Genomic DNA, 14,209 nt, shown 5'->3' on the forward strand with positions numbered 1-14,209 from the left:
GGATTGTATGTAATTACTGATTTCCATTCACAATAAAAAAGCAAATTATCTTCACCAACATAAATGCACCATAAATTGTTTTGAGGCATAATGAAGAAATGAATTTTTGAAAGAAATATGGACCAAATCTGCCAATTATTGTAAATGATAGCCCTTTTAAAATTAGGGCATGTAATTGCAGTTGGAAAATGTTATCCTCTTAATGGTTACATTATTATTTGGGTAAACCAATAATCCTCTTTGCTGATATACTGTTTCTAGGATATTGACAGGTTTTATTCATTTTAATATCAAAATTCCATCAAATTTATATATAGAACGACTTACTGTTTTCAGTATCAGATTTATCATAATGAAGTGTCAAGTGAGAGTGTAATATAATGACATTTTAATTGAAAGAAGATGCTTTGGCAAATCAAAAGGAACCTATTTTTCTTTTGGGTATTTTTGAATTTGTTGATAATTTCCGTTGGATATACTTTAAATTCAAAAGTGCCCTAACATATGGTCACATGCATTTACTTTTAATGAGTGGAAATAACCTTTACCACATGACATTTTAAATATAAAAGAATAATCAGCCTGATATCTTTATAGTATTTTATAGCAGTCACCTTTTATATTTTGCACAAGAATGTAATCTGCATTACAAACTGTCAAAGATAATAAAGGTGTGATCACTTTATGGCAAAACTCTCACGTTATCTAATAGGAATTATCTATGTCATGGTGTCAATTCTAGCCAGCTAGCAGCACCTAATTAAAGTATTTTAAAACCAAAATTCCATTGAACTTGGAGTGGCTAATTATTGCATGACTTGAGAGATTCAACTGGTTAACCATATTTCATGCTTATTTAACTAAGAAATATACATACCAAGCTCCTTGCTATTGCACTGATATTTTTCCAGCATCTATGTCCCTAATGGGTAGGGGCTATGAGACATGCTATGACATGTTCCAAGAAGATAATCCCTCTAGGGATGCTAGTGATAGAAAGTGTAAAAGTAACTTTTATTTGGCAGCTATAACTGTCTTGAAGGTTTACTGCAGAATAGGATCACCCTTTATAGTTCTTTTTAAATTCTGAAAGGCTGATTCAACTCAGCTCTTCTGGTTCAAACTCTTCCCCAAGCTGACTGATTCGATTTGGTTTCCCTCAGCTTCTCACCGAATTGCTCTGCTTTGCTTTAGATTAACTCTGGCCATTTGTTCAACTCTTCAGACTCCTTCTGTTTTCTGGCTTCAGCTGCCCTCTGCTGATCTACACTGAACTGCGTGAAATCATGAACGAATTCAACTGCACTACAATGCATTCCCTGCACGGACTCCCAACTCCTTGACTGAATTCCCTTGCACTCAATTCAACTGACAGCCAACTCACTGACTGACTCTTTCTCTCCCCTTTTCTTAAATAGCTCCTCTTTCCTGCACTGCTCTATGAGAATTAGGAGTACCCTATCTCTGACTAATTCAGTCAAATCTTTCTCACTTTGCATGGCCCTCAATTAGATGTCACTTTAAAACATAGCTGCTTCCTTCTACAAACTAATTTTACCTTAAAGGTCTGTACTAAGGGTGTGCATATTCCAGTTAGAGAATTAAACATGTGTAGCATTCCTGTATGCCAGCCTGATCACAAAGACCTAGGTCTTTGGATGTGATCCCTTCCTTTCCAGAGAAGCCATGTTGCTGGATTGAAATTTCTTTACAAAACATATAACTGCTAGAATATTTTTGAAACATAATTATTAGCCTAATTCTTAAAAATCTATAGAGATCCTAACTGTAATAAGAGTGAAACAATCATTCCACTGAGCGGCTCTAAATTGAACAATGGCAATAACAATGAAGAACCATTTTCTCAGAATAGAAAATATACAGGCCATTGGAAACAACCGTTTAAATTAAAGTCTATTCATGGGGAAGAGATTTTGGCTTATTGATTGAATTAACAGTATTAGGAAAATGACAGGTATATGATGACCATTCTGATGTTTATGCTCTTTTTTTAAAAGCCAAGACAAAGTCTTCATGTCAAGTCTCACTTCAATAAAAGAGAAGGTGTTCTGATTAATTTTGTCAATCTGATATCAGCTAGATTCATCTGAGAAGAGGAAACATCAATTAAGAATAAGTTCCAATTAGACTGCAAGCACATGTCTATGAGGGCACTCTCTTGATGGAGTTTTGATGTGGAAGGCCCTGTCCACTGTGGGTGGCACCATCCCCTAGGCAGGTGGTCCTGGGTTCACTAAGAAAGCTGGCAGAGCAAGCTGTTGGAAGCAGTCCAACAGGATGAGTTCTTCCATCCTCTCTGCTTCAGTAAAAGCCTTCAGGTTTCTGCCTTGAACTCCTGGCCTGACTGCCTTCAGTACAAATTGTGAAAGAGAAGTGTAAGGTAAAACAAAACAAACCCTTCCTGTCCCATGTTGCTTTTGATCATTTGTTTATTGAAGCAACAGAGCAACCAGGGCAAAAGGAAAGGCCACTTTCTTTATTCTGAAGGGTTGGAAATAGAGACTGAGTGAGCATTGAATATAGCCCTTATTTTTCATATGTCTCAGAGCATTCAGAATCCTCTTCATGATCTGCTAACCTTGTCCAGTTCAGTCTGTTATAACTGACTCTAACGACACTTGGGGGTCTACATTTCTTCACTAAGGCCTCGTGTCATTGAAAACTTGTAATAAGTTAATTGTATGCGTTCCTCCTGTTGACTCTATGTACACTTAAATTTCAGATCCAAGCACAACTGTGAGAGATAAATCGTATTAGCCTTCAAAATGACAAGGACATTCTCATTCATCTTCTTACTCTAATGAAGAGATATTGGTGATGCTGTTTGCGTATGGCTTTGATTTTCTTTTAAAATCTGGGATATCTTGATATGAATATGGACAAAAATGTCTCAATTGAAGTGTGGCCAAAAATGCTAAGAATTTCTATTTAGTGTATTTTGCTAAACCCTTTCTTTGGGAATGGAAGATTGGATTTATGAATGTAGTATATCTTATGTTCTAAATCTCTATTTTATCTAGTTTTCCTTCCAAATCTCTGCTATATAAACATTTCCATACTTAAAAAAACTTGCAAATGAAAAACTCGATTCCAGACATTTATTTTCATTTCCATTTTCTTTAAGCCTCTCAGGATGCCCGTATGAGTTAGAAGTAAGATAAAAATCATAGAAAGTAGTCCTATGCAGTATAAAGACTCACTACACCAAATTACTTGAGTTTCATTTTATAAATCTGTATCTCATGGCCAGAAATATACCTACTCGGGAGAAATATTAAATTTTTTAACAGAATGTGTGCAACATGTCCAGCATGCCAGTAGTCATGTTTTCAGGAAGTTTTTTAAGGGCTGAATCTGAAACTCAGACTTAGCTGTGTAGAAGCAAAAAGTGTTGACCAGAGAGCAAAGAAAGAGTGTTTCTGTGTGAGCATATGCTATGAATTGTTTCATGTTGTTTGGAATTGTCTACATGTTGAAGACTATCTATAAATCAGAGACTGAGGACAATCCATGCATAATATATAACAACTAATTTACTTCCTTAAAAACACAGATGACATAGCTCCTTCGAAACAGGACATACTGTTTTATAAAATATTTCACCCTTCAGGAAGCAGCCTTGACTGCCCTGATCTAAGATTAGATAAAGATCTCGCAACCACAGGCATGTCGATTTAAATCAACAGCAGTATCGATATCTAAAATGGTTTTAACATGTCATTGCAGAGGACAAAAATCACTAGAAATAAGTTGAACATATGCATTTCACCTCGCTCTCGTATTTGGTTAACTCCTGATTATATACAAGTGCCATGTGATAAGGGAGCATTGCCACACTGTTTTTATAAAGCATGAAACTTTCAGTTACATTTCCCTGTTCTGGGAATAAACCAAGCTGAAACGTTTGGACAGCAGCCCCATGCCCGCTCGTTCACCCACGTTCTCAACTTCTCGTGGTTTGAAAGTGGAAACGAAACTGAGTCAAAATCTCAGTGACACTATTTACTACCCTGTAAACTCACTTTAATTATTTCCTAATTAGAACACTGAGAGTTAAAATATGTAGTCTAGGAGCATCTCGGTGGACCATCAAATCAAAATGAGGCTAAATGTGTTGGCACATCTGATACCCATTCTTGGGCATTTTATATAAACTAGAAGCTCTTTAATTATTTATTTTTCATATAAATAGAAGTGGAATTGAAAAAATGTGAACAAAAGTAACAGCAGAAATTGATTACTTTTGTTTTGTCAGTGCCTGCTCATTACACAAAAGTACTGGGCTTCATTCATTATGATACACATAATATATAAGTATTATATTTATAATTATAATATAAATATTATAAAATATAAATTTAATATTTATAATTATAACATAAGTATTCAATATGAGTAATTATAGCATAAGAATTATTATATAAATATTTTATGATATAGTAATATATAATATTTATATATCATATATATATATGTGTATATATGTATCCTGTAGTTTGATCATACTCAACTCCCCTTTTGGTCTGTCAGTCTCTTTTGTCCTTTTTTTGTCAGTCCTTTTTCCTTCAAAATATATTTCTTCCATTGTGTCGATTATTATATTCTGTTGTTTGTTAAATATGAATTCTAGCAAATGAAGGGAAACGTAATATTTGCCATTATAAGTCTGGCCTAATTTCTTAACTTTGTGATATTCAGCCTAATCCATTTTCCTGAAAAATGATATAAAAATTCTTCTTTGTGGTTGAAATTTCATTATGTATATTACCACATTTAAAAATCTATTCATCTGTCTGTGGGTACCTATGCTGGTTCTACACTTTGGCTAATGTGAACGCAGATGAAATGGTTGCAGATATATCAGTACATCTGATGTGTGCTGACTCATCTTTTTTGTATATATCTTGAAGTGATATAGATAGGCTATATAATATCTCTACTTTTATTTTTTGAGAACCATCCATAGTGGCTGTACTAGTTTACATGGCCACTAGCAATGCAGCAATACTCCTGGTTCCCACACCCTCTTCAATATTCGATGCTTATTTTTTTGGACTGGGTGAGATGCAATCACATGATAATTTCAGTATGAAATTTCTAGTGTCAAAGGATGGTAAAGGTTTTTAATATTTCCATTAGGCATTCGTAATTTTTCTGGAAACCTGTCTGCTCTATTATGTACCTGCTTATTGATTGAAATACTCAAAACTTTTCTATATTTGGCTTTAAAAATATTATGTATTCTGAATACTGGTTATTTGCCAGAAGACTAATTTACAGATGTTTTCTCCTATTCTGTTTGCTCTATCCTCTTTCCAGTAATTGTTTCCTTTGTTATGCAGTAACTTTTAATTTCCATACAGTTCCATTATCAGTTCTTAATATCTGCAAAATAAGAGTTCTTCGAACCTTTCTTTTACTCCTTCTTTATATGCACCCCACCCCCATTCCTCTTCCTGCTTCTCTATGAAGCTCTGGTTAACTTGGAACTCATTATGTAAGTTAGTCTGGCTGTGACCACACAGGGACCTGATTGCCTCTGCTTTAAGAGCCCTGGAAATAAAGGTTTATATTACCACACCAGCCATATAAATAATGCTTCTGCTTTCTGAGGAAATGTGATTGGATTACTCTAAGTACTCTTCTGTATCTTTAGCAAATACAGTTTTCCAAAAAATACTACAGATTTTCTAATAATAGAGGAAGTTTCTAATGATGAATTGCTGTTGGTGCCATTATTAATTTGCATCATCATCATCATCATTATTATTATTATTATTATTATTACCACCACCATGGTCATTGTTATGCTGGTATTGTTGCTATGACAGGGTCTTACTATAGCTCTGGATATCCAGGAACTCATTATGTAGACCAAACTGGCCTTGAAGTCACAGAGATCTGCTTGCCTCTACCTCTCAATTGCTGGAATTAAAGGCAGGTACCCCTGCCACTACAATTTATTTCAAAATAAAATAAAATGAAGTAACTATTTATTCCACAATTATAAAATGATATTTAAAATAGAATATTGTTGAATAGCTGCAAAGAGTCTTCATCTTTGTTTTTACACATTAAAATTTTCTGTATTGTGTTTTGTTCCATCAATTCTATGACAAAAATCATCTAACAAAAGAGCACATGAATGTATGACATACCATGCCCAATCCTCTCTACATACATTATACAGACAAAACATATAATATGCAACACTCACACACACAGACACACACACACACACACACACACACACCTATTAAAGGAAATTTTGATGAAGAAAAATCCTTCATAACAGGATCTAATATAGCAATGATTAACCCAGAACTATCAAAGTCCTGTCTTTAAAAGACCAGACAATAAGACCAACCCAGTGGGAGAGGGATCACATAACTGAATGTCAGCTACATTCCAAGAGAGCAAGAGGAAAGGTTATTTGATTCTCATCCTTTAGTTTAGTTCTTCAAATTCTTGTCAAATAGGCATTGCTTTCTATCTTTATATGAGAAAGAGAGAAAGAGAAAAGTGAAAAGAGGAACAGAGCGTGAACTTAAGTTGCATGCCTGAGACAAATCTAAGAGTAGAGCATGAATAGAAGCCTAATATCTAACTTCAAAGCCCAAGCTTCTTCCCTGATTTCAGACTTTATCCTGTCATCACCTAGCTTCAAGGCCTGGCCACTTGAGACCTAAGATTTGTAGTTTGTTAGAATTCTCCTTCTTGGCTTTCATCTCTATCCTGCTTCTGTCTTCCAATTTGCTTAGATCTTCTTGGATTTGGAAGCAAGCTTGACTTCTACCATGCTTATTTTATCTTTGTATTTCCCACTCATTCCTGAGTTACGAGACTGACCCATACTGGGTTACATTTTACGGCTTGATTTCATTGTAAAGGATTTTATTGTGTTATAATCTTAACTAAGTAGTCAGGGAAGTGCAACCCTTCACCACTGCTTTGTAAATCGAGGGCAATTCCAGAGACTCCACAGGGACTCTAAGGATAAGGGAATTATTTTATAATGAGAAAACCGATGTTCACCATGATCAACATGACCAATGTGCTGTTTGCCCCCAAGCAAGAGCAGGTAGGTTTTGAAATAATTACCTTGGCAGGTAATGTTAGAAATAGTCAAGGGGATATAGAGGCAAAATAAATAATGCTTATGTATAAGACATCCACGATACCAAATGCTTGGTGTGGTATGAGACTCTGGACAGATTAGCTATGTAATTTCCTCCTTTAAAAATGCACAGTGACTACTGTAATCTGTTTTCAAATGTTTGGTTATTATAAACAAACACAATTTTCTTCACAATGGGGGTGACATATTTTATTTCTCCTATGTATCAGTTAAAAATGCAGGTGGTACAATGATGCTTGCATTTCTGAATGGAGACAGACTGTTTTCTAAAGAAACACAGCTATTGGGAAAGACCATTTTTTCTGCAATTGAGCTCTAACAGCAGAAACACAGTGTATGGAATTTTTATTCATATTTAGAAGAAATGCACAGAAGTAAAGCAAAGTAAGGGATAACTATTCATACGTCTAAAATGAAATATTTTCTATATACAAATTAGAACTTTGCATTTTTAAGAAAAAATTTAAAATACATAGTAGCCTTTTCCTTCAGTATTTTTTTTCTTTTCTTTTTTTCAGAGCTGGGGACCAAACCCAGGGCCTTGCGCTTGCTAGGCAAGTGCTCTACCATTGAGCTAAATCCCCAACCCTTCCTTCAGTATTTGTGTATTTAAGACATCAGTAAATTTCATTTTGATACATGGTACAATTGCTCTGAGTTATCTTGGTTAACATCTAGTATGATAAGTACAACTAATAATAATAAGCTTATGAGGGTTGGGGATTTGGCTCAGTGGTAGAGCACTTGCCTAGCAAGCGCAAGGTCCTGGGTTCGGTCCCCAGCTCCGAAAAAAAAAATAATAAGCTTATGGTCGTTTAGTCCTCTCTAACTTAGCTTTCTTAAAGTTTTTATCATTGCAAAACACCAATAAATGTCTTAACATTTAGTAGATCAGATTGGTGTGGAGTGTTCTCTTGCCTCAGTTAGAATATTGCACAAAAACAGTAGAATCATATCAGTCACCAAGCACGCCAACACCTTCTCATCCTGTTGAAGAATTCGCTCGTACCAAGATCCCTGGTAATTAGTAAATACCAACTGAGTCACCAATGGTTTTTTTTTTTTCCTCTGTAAATCAATTTCAAGCACACAGTCTCTTTCCAATTAGGCACTGCCTGCAGCAGAAAGGTAATGTCAGAAACCTCTACTCCATATGTTGAAGGCAAGGATACAGGAATTCTGTTGGCAAAAGCACATGCTGAAACAAATTAAGGCTAAAAGGAGGCATATTGACAAATCAGTGCTTAAAAACTGTGAGAGTCTAGGAAAGAGTTTTATGTCACAGCTCTGATTGTTTTTGCTCTGTTTTGCTTTCTTTCCATACAATGTTCTTCGGAAAGAGGCAAATTATATTTCTCTTTCCTGTCACCACTTCTGCCTGTGGGCTGGTGTGATTTCGAGATGCATCAAGGGAAACTCCATGTGAGAAGGGATGACTCATTACTGACAGTAGAGATCGTGGAAGTGTCCAGAGAAGGTAAAAGCATGGCAAATGATGGAAAGATATGGAAACGAATGGCCAGTTCGTTGTCCATCAGTGAATAAACTCATAGGTTGCTTACAAACAAGGAGAAAGTCTTCGTTATCCCACCATTAAAGGGCTCCTGAAATAAACAAGATGATTTACCAGTTTGTTGGGACCAGAGCTTACTGTGTTTTAGTGTGCAAGCCTTTTGTTGAGTAAGCACACATTTTAAAAATTCTATGTTTAAATGTTAATCCTTGTAACTATTGCATGTGGGAGACTGTCTTATAAAACCAGATTCATGAAGAAAGATTCAGAATCGTGAAGAGAGCTGTTGAGTGACAATTCTTTAGAAAGGTGCTACAGCAGGCCAACTTCATAGCCAGATCCAAAAGGGCTTACATATATACTTATACACCACCATGCTGAGATACAGATATTTAATGTATGCCTATTAAAAGGAGTGGGAGGGTCAACCTCAGTACTACAACACCCTCATAGGCCATGAAGGGAGAAAGGGAGAAAGTTTACTAATGAGGAAATTGCTGAGAGCCATAAAAGGTCTAAGTTGAGGTCAAATATTTCCGTAGTGGCACAAGACAGATAAAAATGCTATAGTTTCCTTTGTTCCTCATAGAGCAAGGAAAATGCTTCTATACGTTCTATAAAGCTCTTCTAGCTTCAAGCTTCAGAAACAGAGATTCCGGAACTGGAAGGGAAGGAGTATTAGGTAATCATTGGCATTTTATAGAAGACAAACTAAGTTAATAGTTAAGTGATTCTCCCAAAGTGAAAGAAGTATTTTGCTGGTGCATTTGTTGTTGTTGTTATTATTGTGTTGTTGTTTTTGTCAAATTAACACAAGTCTGAATCATTTGAGAATAAAGGATATTAATTGAGAGAATGAGACAGTCTGTAGACAGGTCTTTGGGGTGTTTTGATTAATGATTGTTGTGGGAGAGCCTAGCCCCATGTTTGCCTATCCCAGCAGGTGGTAGTGGGTTTTATAAGAACTTAGGCTAAGCAAGTCATGGAAAGTAGGCCAGTAGGCAACATCCTTCCATGCTCTCTGCTTTAGTTCCTGTCTCCAGGTTTCTGCCTTGACTTCCCTTGGTGACGAACTCTAACTTAGAAGCTCAAACACACCCTTTCCTCTGCAAGGAGCCTTCGTCATTGTGCTTATTACAGCAACAGAAGCCGAAACTGACTAATAATAAGAAGAAAGCAGTTATCCAATTTCATAGACAGTGCTGTTTGCTATGCTCTTTTATATGTAAACAGACCACAGTAAAATAACTGGAATGCCAGGGAACAGCTGCTGCTAGTGTTTTAGACTGTCTCTCTCTCTCTCTCTCTCTCTCTCTCTCTCTCTCTCTCTCTCTCTCTGTGTGTGTGTGTGTGTGTGTGTGTGTGTGTGTGTGTGTGTGTGTGTATAATGTTCCTCCTTGGAGTAAGCATTCTAGCATCCATTATCATTACTGAAAATCATCCTGAAGATACTTTCCATGAGAGGTTCCTGATTGCAGCACTCCTATCAAGACTTACCAGAACAAAAGCTGATAAGACAGAAACGTAAATCTACCAATCTTAGCTATGAATGAATGAGTCTGAGAATTACACAGCCTCAAAACATTAAAAGACACCCATTCATTTAGAGTGGAACAAATGTTGAAAACTTTGACTCAGGGATGTTTTCTTCTACAGGTGCAAACACTAAATGGCTTTTGGACAGGACGTACAGATGTTGTCCTGGAGCAGCTGGAAAAGTTGTCTGAGGAACCACCACTGTAATTTCCATAAGTTCTTTCAACTTCTAGTACTAAAGACACTGATGTAGCTACTGAGTTTATCATTGTATTAGTATTAATGGATATTATTGAATCCCTAATCGAAAATAAAGATGGTGTTGGCTCCCAGGGCTCACATTCTGACTTTGCTTTCCTAGCAAGAATTTTTGTTTATCTTTTGAAACAAATAACAAATTTTATCCCCTTTACTTAACGAATAGAACCCGTAGGGCTACAGAAGAGGTGGTTAATGAGTGGCAGACTGTAGGAAAAAAAATGCCAAAACCAGTGAAAATGTATTATTTAGAAAACGTAAATTCCTTCAGTTTCTGCAAGCTGCTGCAATTGTGTGAATAAAACATTATGTAAATGCCTGTTTGGGAGTTTGACAAGAATGTCAATTCCCCTTATCGGACACAGAGCTTTATTACAACACAGTCAAAAGAAAGAAAGCAATGAGGTGGAAAATATTATTATAGGATTTTTAGGGGTACATTGATAGAACCTAGAGACAGCTGTAAAAACCACTGTATTTAAGAGCAAATCTTGAGTAATGAGCTGTTAAGTGAAATATGGCCGACAGGGAAATATTTCTGGCAGCACGCATGCTCAAACATAAATTTCACTTACACGTAATGATATTAAAGAGTAGGCTGAGGCTATGAGGAGACATTGATCAGGCAGCCAGGCCTGCTGCCTGTTTGGAAAGCAGGGCCGTGTTCTGGGTTGCAGAGCATCATGTCTGAGGAACCCTGCTGTTTATCAGCTCCCAACCTTCTCTTCCTTCCTCTCATCCTGCCTGTAACACTGTCCTTCTTACCCTTTCTTTGCCTTGGCTGTCCGTTCCCCACAGAACGGGCGATGTTGAGCATATGCCTCAGTCTCGCCTTTTCAGGACAATTATCACCTTTTTATTAGTGATATCCTTTCCTAGTTGTCCCCTGTATCCCTCCATACCATTTCCAGTGGTATACCAGCAATTTCATTATAAATGGTTTCAAACACCTTTAGAAAAGCAGACGGTTAGTTCAAAACAAACATGAAGCACAGATGAACTCGCAATTAATTTCAAAGAAATTTCAGAGGATCCAGCAGGGTGGCAATATGAATCTTTCTGTTCCCTTATTTAATTCTCTCTGCCGACTTGACTGTAAAGGAGGGTGGTACCAACTAGTGAGGACATGTTATGTTGTGCTAGAAATCATTGCTAACAATGTTTCTGGGCAAATCACTGAGTAGCAACATGAGGTGTATTGATTATTATTACACGGGTTTCTCTGTTAAAGCTTTATTATTTTTTTCTGCTGTTGTCCAGGGAATAGAGAATTTTTTTACTTATTGTAAAATACACCCATCATTTGGCAAGGTATTTGTTTCTCTAGATAATATTTTGAGGTTGGTGCAGAATAAATATTTAATACTTCAAAGAAAGCCTATTTAGTTGGAAATACTTATTTTGACATGAGATATTCTGTTTTGATGTGTTTTACCACAGAGGATATTACAGTTCTCTTCCAGTTAATTGATGTTTTGCTGCTTGGATTTGTAATATAAAGTACTGAGGGGTTTGTTAACATTGAGATCAGTATGAGGGTGTTGGAAAAGATAACGAAGATGCCGTCTCACTCTTAGGCAAGCAGACATGCTGGTGTAAAATGGGGAGAGGTCTCCATGAAGCCTTGCCACTGGAGTCAGTGCTATGGATTTGCACAAGAAGAAAGGGAAGTTAGACAGAAAGCCTGACAGTCTACTCTCTGGCAATGCTTCTTTTCCAATGCACATCTTTTTCAGTGAATTAGAATATCTTTTTTTTTCTGAGAAGAATTATGAATATAGTCAAACACCTTGGCTTTAACTCTGAACTCTGAACAAAACTTGGCCTAAATGTCTTCACACTCTTATTGGTCAAATTTATAAGAACCTGAAAATAAATATTACTTTGAAGACAGAAGTAGGTATCAGAATTGTAGAAGCCAGAGGCTTGACTGCTCTGCTGGGGTCATTTTTCGGTTGTTTCTAGGAACCTATTTTAAGTGTCAAATGTGAAGCCATCTAGCATTGGTGATAGGAGCTGCTATCTGTTATCTCTCAAATGTTCAGCTATCTATGGCTACTGATGTGTCTCTCTGTGCATGATTTACATGGAATTGAGAAAAACATTCTGTTTTAATGTTTTACACACACATATATTTGTTAATGAGTTGGGTTACCATATATTTGATCATCCAGATTAAGATGTGTTTGAGAGTAGAATTAGACACTTTCTGAACACTGGGCAGAAACCCCAGCCTAAACTTTCTCTGAGTTTTCACTGTCTCTCATTTCAGTGGCATGAACCTACTGCAGGTGATGTGGTTATCAAGGCCTTCTCCTTGAATAGCATACAGCTGTATTCACATGTTATAAAGTATATGGAATTTGGCTGTGGGTCTCTCTGCTCTATCATTTTCAGGATGAATCCTCCCTAATGATGGTTGTGTTAGTCTTTTATCAACAAGTATAACAGTACCACTAGAAATTATTTCATTGTCCTTTTTTCCCAGTTGGGCTATCCAGACTCTGTTATCTGGCTCTCCAGGCAGTGTCAGGAATGGGCTTCCTATTTTTGGCATGGGTCTCAAGTTGAACTAGTCATTGGTTGGCCATTCCCACAAGTTCTGTGTGACCTTACATGGAGGACAAATTGTAGGTCAAATGTTTTGTGGCTGGGGATGAAGATTATAGGAGCCAGAGAAGTCAAAGACACTGATTGTCTTTGGCCCATGGAATCAGTTAACCAGAGCTCACAGGGACTGTCAGATACTATACCGACAGTCAAGGAGCTTGTATGGGTCTCACCTATTTGTTGTGGCTATGTAGCTTGATGTTCTTGTGGGACTCCTAATGATCGGAGATGGGGCTGTCTCTGACTCTTTTGCCTGCTTTTGGGATCCTTTTCCTCCTGCTCATGGGTTGTCTTATCTTCACTCTTAATGTGAGGAATGTGCCTGGTCTTATTATAACTCGATATGTAATGTTTGCTTATTATCCCTGGGAAGTCAGCCCTTTTGTGAAGGGAAAGGAGGAAGGATGGATCTGGGAGAGAGGACAAATGTGGGAGGTGTGCTGGAGGAGAGGAGGGATGGGAAACTACAGTTGGGATATAATATAAAAAAGAATATAAAAATAAACCCTATGATGAGAAGTCACCCTATGACGGTAATACAATTACTGTCCATTATCCTTATCAAATCCAACTAAACATTAAAATATCGCCAGGTGGTCAGTTTTGACTATACCAAACATGTCTCTGAAAGTGTGTTCATGGTCTTTGTCTATAACTTGCTGATTTATAAGTAAAATTTAAGAGATGGAGACATGGCTAAATCATTAAAGGCTAGACTCATAACTAAAATGTTAAGAAGTTGAATATGGCTTAGAATTCCATCTTTATGATGCTCCACCATACCACAAGGACACATGCACCACCATGTTCAAAGCAGCCTTATTTGTAGTAGCCAGAAGCTGGAAACAACGCAGATGTCCCTCAAGGTAACAATGGATACAGAAAATATGGTTCATTTACACAATGGAATACTATTGAGCTCTTAAAAATGAGTGCATCATGAATTTTGCAGGCAAATGGATGGAACTAGAAAATAATCATTCTCAGGGAGGTAACCTAGACCCAATAGGACATGCGTGGTACGTACTCACTGATAAGTGGATATTTGCCAAAAAGTACAGAATAGCCATAATGAAACCCACAGGCCATAAGAAGTTTAACAAGAAGGAAGGCTTAAGTGAGGATGCTTAAAT

At 36.8% G+C, this 14,209-nt stretch overlaps 1 long non-coding RNA gene across 2 annotated transcripts in view; it reads left to right on the forward strand.

Moving 5' to 3' along the window:
- The window catches only part of LOC102548009 (uncharacterized), a 68,405-nt gene extending 57,862 nt beyond the window's left edge, over positions 1-10,543 (forward strand). Inside the window, exons 4-5 of one of the 2 annotated variants that reach the window (XR_015643520.1) lie at positions 8,500-8,636; positions 10,329-10,543. This is a non-coding gene — a long non-coding RNA (uncharacterized LOC102548009). Of the gene's footprint in view, positions 1-1,194; positions 1,529-8,499; positions 8,637-10,328 lie in introns of those variants that run through there. The other variant, XR_015643523.1, reaches the window with a different exon arrangement.
- Positions 10,544-14,209: the final 3,666 nt, after the last annotated feature.

Source organism: Rattus norvegicus, chromosome 19, assembly GCF_021556685.1.
Source record: "Rattus norvegicus strain SHRSP/BbbUtx chromosome 19, alternate assembly SHRSP_T2T, whole genome shotgun sequence".
Lineage (NCBI taxonomy): Eukaryota > Metazoa > Chordata > Mammalia > Rodentia > Muridae > Rattus > Rattus norvegicus.